Genomic DNA, 13,817 nt, shown 5'->3' on the forward strand with positions numbered 1-13,817 from the left:
AATGAATGTTGATCTGATACCGTTCAATAATGGTCAAATGGCCAATTCCCCTTCACCGATTTACCAATCTCAACAAGGAAAGAAAGACACCAATGAAACCACTTCGTCGGTTTCATATTCAGGTTACCCAAACTATCTACAGATTGGATGAGACTAGGGATGGCTTGCTGTTTCCAGGAGCAACCATTCGCTTTATGTGGAGCAATGTTCCAACCGCTCCTCCCTTTGGTGTTTATAACTTCAGATGCACAACAGAGAACACTTTACGAAGACTTTAATGAACGGAATAATTTGTATCAGAAAAAGTTACAATATTGAAAGCTGACATGAGAAGAAGACATATTCAAATTTCAAGTATTTCAACGTGTACCATTATGGTTAAAACGTGAATATGGATATGCAAGCGGCAATGCTGTATGTGAATACTTGCTCAGTACAAAACGAATTGAAACTGGACCTAAAAAGATATGTAGAATATTGATGGGAAAATTGTCCAACTAAGTCATCGGCAAGCAGATTTACTGTCACATAATACACGCCATGTATGAATATCATTTGCACAAGTGTACTCCACAACTTCTTGTGGACTCCGAAATATATAAATGGACAAATATCAGAATAATGGAAATATATGTGCCAGATTGACAGCCAATGCACATAATTAACATAACATGATTAAACAATCGACGTCTTCGTTCAATGTATTTACGACATTTGCGAAGGTAGTGTAAATCATTTCCCAATAAATACGGTTAATGGCATTATCTCGTTCATATTCATGAGCATTCACGCTGTTGCATTCATGACGTTGTCGAGAGTGCATTATCTGACAGTATCTCGAGAATTGAAATTAAATTTGAATGCCGTACTTACAAAAACCGTTATATTTTCGGCGCAAACTACTTTTGCAGGGAGTCGATTTATTTTTGGTCTCCAGAGAGAACGGTTTTGCAAAAAACGTTGTGATGAGATCTTGGTGTCTATATTTTGTCAAAATGATTTAATACGTTAATATGCTTTAATTAATAAATCATGGTTTATAGCACAATTAAACATAATTTAAAGTATCATCTTCTTTGAGCAAGTGAATTGCGCCCACTGATGGCTCTAAAAGCATCCAAATATAAAATGTTAAGCTTCCCTGGTTTTGTTGTAAGTTATTAAATCCATATATGTGAACAATAATAAAAGAATGGCAAAATATACCATTTGCAGACGTTTTCCAATGACGTTTTGATTAACATGTATTTAAGGCTCCAAACATAGATTTCTTTACTTCATCATAAATATGCATCTTGCATAACGCTAAATATTTATGACTTATGACATTATAAACAGCGGTTTAAACACATGGATCTAACTCACTTTAGAGTATAAAGGTTTCAGTGCTTTTGTTTAACTTGCCTGATCCTGCCCAATTTGACATTTTCTGATTATTTATTCTATATCCACTATATTCACGTATTGATTTAGGTGAACATTTGACTTTGCATGTGTTTGTGAAGGGTGCCATCGATGGGCTGGACACGTTCATTCTCTATGAGCCTGTGAGGCGCTAGAAGGTTCATAGTCACACGGCTTATCCCTCCGAGCACCCATTTCCTGCTGGGTGAACAGAGGCAAGTTCGAACAAACCTCAGGAGTTAAGCTGCCAAATACGGTCACCCATCCAATGACTCTCCGCGCCCAACGTTGCTTAACTTCAACTGTTTGTTACCTGCACTCTAAGTATAGGGCGAATCCTTCAGAATGTTTTAGGTATTTGACAACGCCTTATTGTGACGTCAACAAACGTTAAACTTCGATCTTTGTTTAAATAAACTTATGAGATAATAAAGGTTCAACATCATTTCATGGCATAAGTTGTAATATATTCCAATTATCAACATGAATTCATATGGATGTGATACGGATTCTTAAACCCAGGCTCAAAAATTATTTCATCATTCATTCAAAACATTCACAAAGTAACGTCGAGTATCATCGCCGTCTATAAAGATGATTTATAAACACATGCTCGTGACATATGACATAGATGACATTGTCCTCTTCTTTTAGCTGATATTTCTTATGGATATGGAAAAGGTTAATAATTCATTAATTAATTTATTTGAATATAACTACGACAAATTCAGTTACATCTGGAGAATGGTTTCTCTGTTGTGTCGAAATGATAGTTGCAAAATGTCGCTTCATTTCGTTTCCCTAAGTGTTTAATATTCTAAGTGTCAAGGCACTGCTCAAGCCCAACTGCCTAATATTTACAATCGTCATGTATGCGTACTTTAGTTTAGAAACTTTAACACACATAATGTAAGAGACAGAAAATATGCATCGGAAGTTGGTGTCACGAACAACGGGGTTTAATTTATGTTACGATTACCTCAAAACATCCTTTCAGTGTCACGCAACAGCTGTGTCATCTGAAAAGACGCCTCGGTGAAAAATATGAATTAATTCGCTGTCAACATATTCCACGGATAATCATTCATAATTTCAGATCCAATAAATTGCGTTAGCTAAAATTGAAGAGGTGCAATGGAGCTGCATGTAATTCTAAAGAAGAAAGGTAACGTTGCCTTTGTTTCTAATGGTTGAATTGCAAATTGCAAAGTTTTTATTTCGGTATGACAGAATTCTCGTCAACTTCTTACCTGTTGATGTAATGACTTTTGAAAACCTGACAAATGATGTTGAATCTACTTTATTTGTTGATGGAATTCATCTGCGCAGTTTAAAAGCGTATTTTTGCATGGTTACTCTTGAATGGTTCCAAGTATTTCTTTAGGGCCAAACCTAGTCAGTTAACTCTCTCAGTCGGTAACATTATGCTTTGAAGGGAATTCCGAGAGATTTGCTGAGCGAGTTTGTTATTTTCAGGATTGTTTGTGTGTTATTCTGGTCGTGAATTGGAACTGAAAGGGCAAACTACAGCTACGATTTATATTCATGTCGTTGAGTATGTCGATAGCACATCAAATTCTTTAACTGAGTAGCATTGACAATAACAATGACAAACACACCTGACCTTATTGTATGTGTGCACTAAACCAACTTTCTTCTCCATTACCACTACAATCCATAAACTGATTCGTGACCACGAGGTGAGGTGAGGTGAAATTGGGTTTTACGTCGTGCTTGAGAATATTTCGCTCATATGACGACGTGCATGCGTGTGTATGTGTATGTGCGGCTGCTTGTACTAGCCCAGACATAAGCTGGTTTTATAGTGCTAACCCACTGAGATACCATGCCGCACTTAAGCATGAATACCCCACTCAGACACATTATACTGACTCCAAGCCGACCAGTCCTTGTTGTACCCATTAATGCCGAGCGCCAGGCAGGGACCAACAAGTACCATATTTTAACGTCTTTAGGTATGACGCAGTCGGGGATCGAACCCGGGATCGAACCCGCGACCTTCCGCTTACCGGGCGGACGCTCTAACCTCTACACCACGGAGGCGGTCTCGTGACCACGAAAGTGGTGATTTCATGTATTGCCGTATAGTATTAGTGACTGGATTGACTATAAAGGAGTTTTATGTGTCCTCACATTTACATATATGTACAATATCTACAAAAGTATTCCATTCACATCTCTTCCTGTTGGCAGATATGTCCAAACAAAGTATCAGGGTCAAATATATATAGATATATTAATATATCATAGGTTGAACCTGCCACATCGTGACCTGCATAAAATGTATTTCTCTCACCTAATTCATAGACATAGTGTTTCTGAAGATAATATACATCATCGTTGATTCCGTGCAGTGTTACGGTGATTTATGGATCAACCTATTATAGGAAGTGCTCATTACAATCATAAGAAACGTGATTTCTTGGTTTACATCACAATAAGGACAAATATTGATATAACTTCGTCTAGCCCTTGAGACTCTAATATGATAAAAGCTATACTCCTTACACAAATAGCTCGTACATCATTGGCGGGAGACTGTAATAAGACCATCATGACAGACCCAATTCACCTGTAAGCTTTGATGGCCGGCTATTAGAAGACATCCTCATCGGCAGTTTATTGCAAATCGTGGCCTATGATGTGTTATAAGCATTTTTGGGAGGAGATTGTCCACATACATCTTAAAGTGAGTACCTCCACCAGATTAACACTGGTTATATATCGCGTTGTTTCCAAATATACTTTCTCTGGGGTGGTGGAGTACAATGTAGCCTTGTGGTTAAAGCGTCCGGATTTGATTCCCCACATGGGTACAATGTGTGAAGCCCACTTCTGGTGTTCTGGTGATATTGCTGGGATATTGCTAAAAGCGACGTAAAACCAAACTCACTCACTCACTTCTTTGTATAATATTATAAAATCTGAAAGTAAACTAAACGGCCATGCGAAAGAATTTGTTCACTTGTTAACTGAGTTGTACCAAAACATTACAAACATCATCAAAAAGTGACTCAGTGACCTAACCCTGAAAACCTTAAAGTCAAAACACAACTGTGAAAGCGTATCCAAGTCGTCACTATCTATCTGTGAAACTATTCGTTTCATTTTAGCCCCTATCATGGGCGCACAGTAATTTTCCTCGGTAGTGTTTAAATGTCCCATCCATTAAAGGTCAAATCGACAAGTGTAGAACTGTTAAAGAATTCTCCTTCAGGCTGTTGTGGGGTTATTAGATCTCTGTACACGTATCCATTTAATATTTCTAATATTATAATCGCCAGTATACCCATAAGAGAATACTGATTTGATGCTAATCTTACAAAGTTATTTTTAGGGATGACTTGTGCAATGGGAAGGCACAAACCCCGGCGCTGTTGACACAGTGCTTTAAAGTACATTCAGTAAATGAAATTTCGTTCAATGAACTCAAAGGAGATTTCTAACCCCTCAACTTGAAATCCAGCACAATATTATTTTTTTGGACCAGTGTCCGTAACATCACATAAAACAACACCCAAGGAATTCGCCCTCAAACTGTCGACTGTATATAAGAGTATGTCGCAAACGGCTCGAATGATATTCAAGACGTACAAATTTACAATGAGATGTGCCTACGATTGCTTTTAACACGACTAGAGAGAGATGTTTACAAAGTCCACCGTGGTCCTGAGGGGTACTCTTGGTGTTACTAGATTTGGACAGAAGCCTCTAAGGAGAGTGTATTGTCACTGCGTGTCTTCTGTCAACGTGGTCTAGACGTGTGTACGAAGACGTATTGCCCGAAGTCATTGGCTAAATATACCTATGGTATGAGGGCATTCCTGAAAACTGTGCCATATCTTCAAACCAGATATGTGTCGAACAAATCCAATTTTCTGTTATCTCCATGTCCTTCGTTATTTAATTTTGACTTAGGCTTTCGTCGTCGGAATAATCGAATGCGGTAATATATTGAACCTACGAAATGTAGGTCGACATAAATATTTTTCACTTTGGAATAGTTGTCCCTGATCGGCGACTTGGTTCATGGCGTGTCATCCTAACCCTATAATGTCGATCTTTTGTCACAATATCAGTGAAACCTGGATTATATTCAGGTTGCTATCATGTGGCAGCTATATTGCAGTATACACTGTTAAAAAAGCAGAAAGAAAGAGAGAGAGAGAGAGAGGAGAGAGAGAGAGAGAGAGGAGAGAGAGAGAGAGAGAGAGAGAGAGAGAGAGAGAGAGAGAGAGAGAGAAAGAGAGAGAGAGAGAGAGATACGGACAGTAAGACAGACTGACAAAGGGAGAGGGGTGACGACATATGCACGTGCTCACATGCACGTGCGCGCATACTGAACACAGAAGAATGTTCGCCGAAGTCCCGGGTTCGATTCCCCATATGGGCACAATGTGTGAAAGCCCATCTCTTGTGTCCCCCGCCATGATATTGCTTGAATATTGCTAAAAGCGGTGTAAAAACCATAATCACTCACTCAGCATTTAGTGGGGAACAGTCAACTGGGGAACAGCATGTGGAGAGGAACAAAGGTACCCGTGAAGATCCGGATCAGAATTGATTTTCAAAATTGATTTTCAAAACCTTAATCACTCGATTGTCAGGTCCAGAATCCATATATTGCTAAAAGCGGCGTAAAACCCAACTCACTAACTCACTTTTCACTGTACATTAAAGGGCCAGCAGTAGTCAGACCGTGGCATCGTCTCTGCGGTTACGGTATAAATAAGGCCTAACGTTCCTCAACATCACTGACACCGACGACCTGAGGAACTTTATGGCTAGCCCTATATTTCAATGTTGTCAACACATGAATAATGCATTATGAACAAAGCCATAGCAATTCTGCCATTACCAATTGATGTGTGTCTAGGATGGTTAGTACCCATTTAATAGTGTAAACAGTGGTCACACGCCGGGAAATATGTTCACCTAGTTTGGAATTTGTATCGGTTGGGGCTGACCACAGTAAGTATAACGTCATACATGTATCCATCAACTGACATTCGTTGGTGGTCAAATGGCACACTTAGCAAACATTACCAGAGATATGACGGCGACATTATGCAAACATTACCAGTTTCATTATCCTGCCACATTTTGGATGATAGTTTTAATTTAGAAGCCGGTTCGGGAAGATTTTGTTTCCATATTGCTATTATATTACATTGTCACTTCGTTAATAAGTGGTGGTGTGTGGCCCTGTGCACAGAGCTCAGGTCACAAATCAGGTGAACTTAAGCAACGTTGGGCGCGGAGAGTCTCTGGATGGGTGACCGTGTTTGGCAGATTGACTCCTGAGAGTTTCTTGGACTTAAGTCCTGCCTCACAACGAAGCACACGTGATACATGTGTTCTCACCTTAGGCCAGTGAATTTGTTCAAAGTTGTCTCGTCTCTGTTCACCCAGCAGAAAATGGGTACATGTTCATCTTTCTTACAACGTCGTGTTTGGATTAAGTAGTGGATGTACCAATAACACCATGAGACCATAGTGTGTAATGGATGTTCCTACAGCACACATGATGCTGGGTTATGTTGGTGACGGATGTCGCTGCACCACACACAGCAAGATGCTGGGTTATCTTGGTGACGGATGTTGCTGAAGCACATGCATCAAGATGCTGGGTTATCTTGGTGACGGATGTTGCTGAAGCACATGCGTCAAGATGCTGGGTTATCTTGGTGACGGATGTTGCTGAAGCACATGTGTCAAAATGCTGGGTTATCTTGTTGACGGATGTTGCTTAAGCACATGTGTCAAGATGCTGGGTTATCTTGGTGACGGATGTTGCTGAAGCACATGCATCAAGATGCTGGGTTATCTTGGTGACGGATGTTGCTGAAGCACATGTGTCAAAATGCTGGGTTATCTTGGTCACGGTTGCTGAAGCACATGTTGCTGGGTTATCTTGGTCGACGGATGTTGCTGAAGCACATACGCATCAAGATGCTGGGTTATGCATCAAGATGCTGGCACATACGCATCAAGATTATCTTGGTGACGGATGTTGCTGAAGCAATGCATGTTTAGCTGAATCTTGCATCATGCTGGATTATCTTGGTGACGCATGCAAGATGCTGGGTTATCTTGGTGACGGATGTTGCTGGATGTCAAGATGCTGGGCTTGGTGACGGATGTTGCTGAAGCACATGCATCAAGATGCTGGGTTATCTTGGTGACGGATGTTGCTGAAGCACATGCATCAAGATGCTGGGTTATCTTGGTGACGGATGTTGCTGAAGCACATGCATCAAGATGCTGGGTTATCTTGGTGACGGATGTTGCTGAAGCACATGTGTCAAGATGCTGGGTTATCTTGGTGACGGATGTTGCTGAAGCACATGCTGGGTCAAAAATGCATCAAGATGTGCTGGGTTATCTTGGTGACGGATGTTGCTGAAGCACATGCAAAATGCTGGGTTATCTTGGTGACGGATGCTGGGTCAAGATATTATCTTGGTGACGGATGTTGCTGAAGCACATGCATCAAGATGCTGGGTTATCTTGGTGACGGATGTTGCTGAAGCACATGTGTCAAAATGCTGGGTTATCTTGGTGACGGATGTTGCTGAAGCACATGCATCAAGATGCTGGGTTATCTTGGTGACGGATGTTGCTGAAGCACATGTGTCAAGATGCTGGGTTATCTTGGTGACGGATGTTGCTGAAGCACATGTGTCATCAAGATGCTGGGTTATCTTGGTGACGGATGTTGCTGAAGCACATGTATCAAGATGCTGGGTTATCTTGGTAGCGGATGTTGCTGAAGCACATGTGTCAAGATGCTGAGTTATCTTGGTCACGGATGTTGCTGAAGCACATGCGTCAAGATGCTGGGTTATCTTGGTGACGGATGTTGCTGAAGATCCGGATTAGAATTGGCCTTCAGTAACCCATGCTTGTCGTAAGAGGCGACTTACGGGATCGGGTGGTCAATTGTCATCGGTTCATGTTCCCAATTGCACAGATCGATGCTCGGACCAAAGTATAAGTTATGGCACAACTACATTCTTACAAGCTTATCATTCGTCTGTATCAGGTTCCGGGACAAAGGGTAACATAAAAGTGTCGTCTTTCGGCCTCTAACAAGATACTTCAGGAGTATGTTTGTCTCATATAGATTCTTCAAAATGACATCATAATGTCAAATTCCTTACAGGTAATAATTGGTCCAAAGCTTTGGAACTTCCTGTTAATTTTCAAATATACACGAAGGATATTACAGAAATACTATGGCCCCTAAAAGAACAAACCCGTTCACATTCTTTACAGTTTTCAAGTCCTAAGCAACTTGACGTGATTAAATGCGATTGGTTGTTCAGATGTGTAGGATATTATTTGAAGAATACTCAGTGAGAAAAACGTATAGAAATACATTCTAAACTTACAAAAAAATCCTGATAATGTTTCTTACTTACAGGCATTATTTTTATGTCACACCATATCATAAAGGATCAGAGTACGTGAATGTTGATTTGAATAGAAATCGCCCTGTTTGCATGCATTTCTTCGGGGTGTTCCCAGCTAGCTCAAAACTGAAATTCAAGGGGATTAAGGGGATTAGGGCTGGGGGATTATAGTCTGTATCTGAACTGTGTTCACTTAGTGACAGCAAGCTCAAATAACTGAACTGTGGGTGGAGGGTCAGTTGTCGAGAAAGGCGTGGAACCATTACGAGACTGTGGAACCATTACGAGACTGTGGGTCCACGCACCACAAACCACGTTGAAGGGTGGCACAGTAGCTTGAGGCAAGAATTATTCAAGTGAATGTAAATGGCGTTATGAGGCCAAGAAAGAATAAGTACAGGCAACTTGATGAGAGACTTGAGATGTTCAATTTGTAACGGCACAAGATGTTTAATGACGTATGTTGATGCAGCGTCTCAAAGTCTGATACGAACTATAGCTTAATTGGCTATAGAAATGTCAATTAACCGCATTGTTACACACGACTGATTTTGAGATCCAGAGAACCATTTTTGAGCTAGCTGGGAATAAACCATTTCTTCACATCCTAATAAAGATTTATGAAAGTTGAACATTATCCTGCTGAGTAACTAATCGGTACTTATCGTCATGTTCGCTTGGACCAATGGATGCAGTGAGAGATATATTTGTGTTCTGCTAGAAAATGTTAATATCACATTCACTTTTAATTACATTTTCGTTAAACCTACTTCAGTCAACCAGTTTCCTATAACCTCGTGCCTTGGAAGTTATCGAAGTTGCTCTTGTCTTGGAAATATTCTATTCTTGAGCCCATTAAACGAATTTTGTAAGCCACAATGCGTTTCTCTGCACATGAAGCATTGCAACTCGAGACATTATTACATATTCTTCTGCCTGACGGGCATTTTAAATGGATTCTGTATTTATGTATATGGCATATGTACTTTTATAACATGGTGAAATGTAAATGAAACCTACGAGCGTTCTCCATAACCGGAGATAGTTGCATTTGTATCACTACATGAGTAGTGACTGAAAAGTTACTTGTGATGAGAAATGATCGGGAGCAATTATTGACGAAAATGGTGAAAAGCCTGCAATTACACGTACGATATTAACCATACTGTCGTCGTGATGTTGTGATCCACGAAGCATGGAACACTCCACATTAATTATGAAGTCGTTTATAGTTTAGTTCAAAGTGTTGTCTGGTCACGTGAATAAAAAGTGACACAACCCTCTAGCGTTTCAGTAAATCCTAGGTATGCTTACATGTATGTATCATGTAAACGACTGCTATTTGTGACATACAGAGCGCCAATTAAATTGTCAACATACGTTCCTACGTAAGTTTATAATCGAAACAGATTAATACGTTATATCCATTTACTTTTGGTAAAGAGGAAGAATAATTTTCAGAAACAGATTAATGTAAGTTCAAATGAATATATCCATTTACCATGTTTGGCCAGCTATTAGAGACGTAGCATCATTTTCAGTGAACCGTGTGAGGTTTGGTCACATGTATGCATGTATGTATGTATTATGTATGTATGTATGTATGTATGTATGTATGTATGTATGTCAACATGCATATGTAAATCCAAGTTCTCAAACATATGTCCCATGATTAGCTACAAATTACTTATGTCAAACCCATTTGTATTTGCAAAAGGTGATAGCCGGAAGGGTGACACAATCCTGTTCCACTTGTCCATAAGTGGAATGTTTACCAAGTCCATAATTATCCCGAGATATCATTCCTGTGGCAGTATTTATTCAAGTAGTCTGTATTGTCTCAGTGCCCAACAGGGATCACTCACTGAGCTTGCGCTCTTGATAACAACCTTTAGATACATATGCATGTGTAACCACGCAGAGTGTATTTCTATCATCAACGGCTCAAAGACGCACCTGCCAATTGAACTTTTTGACTTGTCCTTTCGCAAGCCTGAAACGACTCGAGAGTAACATTAACGTAGTCTGCATTGTCACGGGAACTGGAGGATGCATAAACATGTACAATCACCTCCTTTAAATGTCTATCATCAACGGTCAATGAATACTTGTACATGTACAGCTGCCTACTAACCTTTTGAGGCACTTCACATTGTCTTTATCTGAATATACTTGAACAGGAGCAGTGTCATAGACATGCATTAAGCCGACCGTGGACTGTTATCTGGAGGCATTCATCTGGTGACCTTAATCTTTACATTGAATGTTGCCGCTATGAAATGATAAGGAATGGAATGCCTAATCTGTCATTGTTTATCCTTATTAGTATATGATTCCATTACAGTCAGCTAGTTTGTAAATATTATTATTATATGGGTATTTATATAACGTTATAGTCTATCCAAACAACATGCATGCTCAAAGCATTGTTTTTCCCTCGATGATTGGATGACATTGTCAATTTCAACGGCACATCGTATTTTCAATCTCAGCTACCTGGGGATCATACAACTCGTGCAGCCACAAGGCGCATCAAGTTATTGCGGCTTTCCCATCCTTAGGAGGGACACATAGTCACAGCACTTTGTTCAAGCTTTACTGCACGTTGCTGCACCAGCAACTAGGTGTTTGCACGTATTCATGTGGCCACCACCTGGTCATTTACCAACGGATTCGTGGGTTCTTTTAAGTGCACTTTTGTACTGTACACTAGGGGTTGTGACAACGATGAAAGTGTCTGCACACAAAGTTGACTTCACGGTTTGTACATAACAGTACACCCGGTTACAAGTGGGCTCGATCCCGGCACCTCAAGCTCGCTGGATCACTTGCCCGGCGCCTTAGACAGCTCGCCCACCACGCGATAGTTAACATAACAAAACATTGTTGTCAAACATTCCAGATTCCTTTGCAACATTAAAATGTATATACTTTGCTGAAGTAGATATTTTCTTAACTCTGCAATACCGTAAATAAATAACGTGTATTAGCTTCGTTACATCAACATGCGACACTTTGTGTGTAAATTGTTTCCAGGAACAGCTGAAAAGTGATGATATTTCCATGCTCGATGGTGGTCATTCTAATATATTCATGAACATCTGATGCCATGATTTGTATTGATGCATTTCTCCATGTCAGAGTCTTTTGTTGCTTCAATTTTCGTTTCTAGTATTACGATTCTTAGTTTGAGTGAGTGAGTGAATGAGTAACGAGCGACTTTGGTTTGACTCTTTGAACAGTCTACCAGTATTTAAATCCACCTTTTGCGGGAGGCAGGCCCGAAGTGTTAGTGAGTGAGTGAGTGAGTTTGGTTTTACGCCGCTTTTAGCAATATTCCAGCAACATCACGGCGGGGGACACCAGAAATGGGCTTCACACATTATACCCAAGTGGGGAATCGAACCCGGGTCTTCGGCGTGACGAGCCAACGCTTTACCCACTAGGCTATCGGCTCTTCTTGAACATTCATGCATTGTTGGCTGTCTACCCATTTTGGTAATGCCTCACAATATCAGTTTATTCCACAATAGAAAGATGATGTATGTATGCCTTCAACTGATGCCCCTTGTTTTGTAATTGTGTTTCACTTTAACCACAACCTGATAATGAAGACTAATGAGGTTCACGAACAAGTTCACAGTTTTACTTTTTCCCATTAAGCAGGGAGAGGTTTTAACAATTTACGATTTGGAAGAAATGGGTAATTTCGGATTTTCCCAAGCTTAACTATTCGCATCACTTCTTTCCTCATTGCCTGCTAGATGTCTGTCAAGTATGGTCGTTGTGTTAAATCACTTGGTTTTGCTGACATGAAGACCTTAGGCGTTAAAGACGGAATACTCAATCTTGAAACAGATGCTACAGCTAATCCACCAACCATAATTTCTTTGAGAACTTTCTTTCAGTCAAACCAGTCAGGTCACAGGCCTGTTAACCTAGTAATCAGTACACATTTTTCTTTCTTGTGAAACGATGGCGTGAAGAATGTTGAATGCCGTTTCGTTCATTTTTTCTGATGCCAATTGCAAACGTTAAGTGAAGCCTCAACAGACTCTATGTCATGATCTTTGGGAAGTTTAATTAGAATGGAAATTATATTTTACATAAGATTGCAATACTATGATCAATCTAAAATCGCTCTTCCAGTACACGTACATTTCTATCATGATCCTATTGTATCGGAATTAAAAATATGAATAGGATCGGTTGGCCATAACCCATGGAATTCAGAAGTCTATAGTCTGATTTTCTGCCAGCTTCATACTACAATAGACAACACACCATTATCTTCAGCAAGTCCAATTATGAGGCGAAATATCTCAAATTGCATTTCTGTTACATGTACCATGGTGAAATCGTAGCGTAATTTACAATGTTATAAACTATTTTCAGACAAACGTTCTTATTGTGGTTCAGCATGAGCAGTAAATGTGAAAGCAAAAGGTGCCAAACCAAAGAATGCCACTTGACAAGACTCACTGATGCGACAGTGATGACACCCATATTTGCAGAATTGGTGGTTGACATGCCGCGCGTCAAATCATCCACATATGATATTATATGACTCGGGGCATTTTAAAAACGTTTACGTCTCATATAAATAGATGCACTTGTGAAACTGACTGAATTAAAACCGAGAGGCAGCCAATGGGTGTTGTGAAACTTCAAAGACTATGTAAATGATTAATTTCGATCGAAATTCCCGAATCGATCGTAACTTGTGTTATTTAGTTTGCTTCATGTCACATAGGAAAATGTCAGAAAAAAATGTACAACGCGTTCGATATTCACAAATATTGGCTGAAGCTTAAGTTGAAGAACCCGCCATGTCTGCTTCATGACCTGTGCATAGTGAGTGAGTATGGTTTTAAGTCGCATTTAGCAATATTCCAGCAATATCACGGCGGGGGACATGGTCTTCACACATTGTACCCATGTGGGGCATCGTTACCGGGTCTTCGGCGTGACGAGCGA

Source organism: Haliotis rubra, unplaced genomic scaffold, assembly GCF_003918875.1.
Source record: "Haliotis rubra isolate DU_JTF1 unplaced genomic scaffold, ASM391887v1 Scf346, whole genome shotgun sequence".
In the NCBI taxonomy this organism is placed as follows: domain Eukaryota; kingdom Metazoa; phylum Mollusca; class Gastropoda; order Lepetellida; family Haliotidae; genus Haliotis; species Haliotis rubra.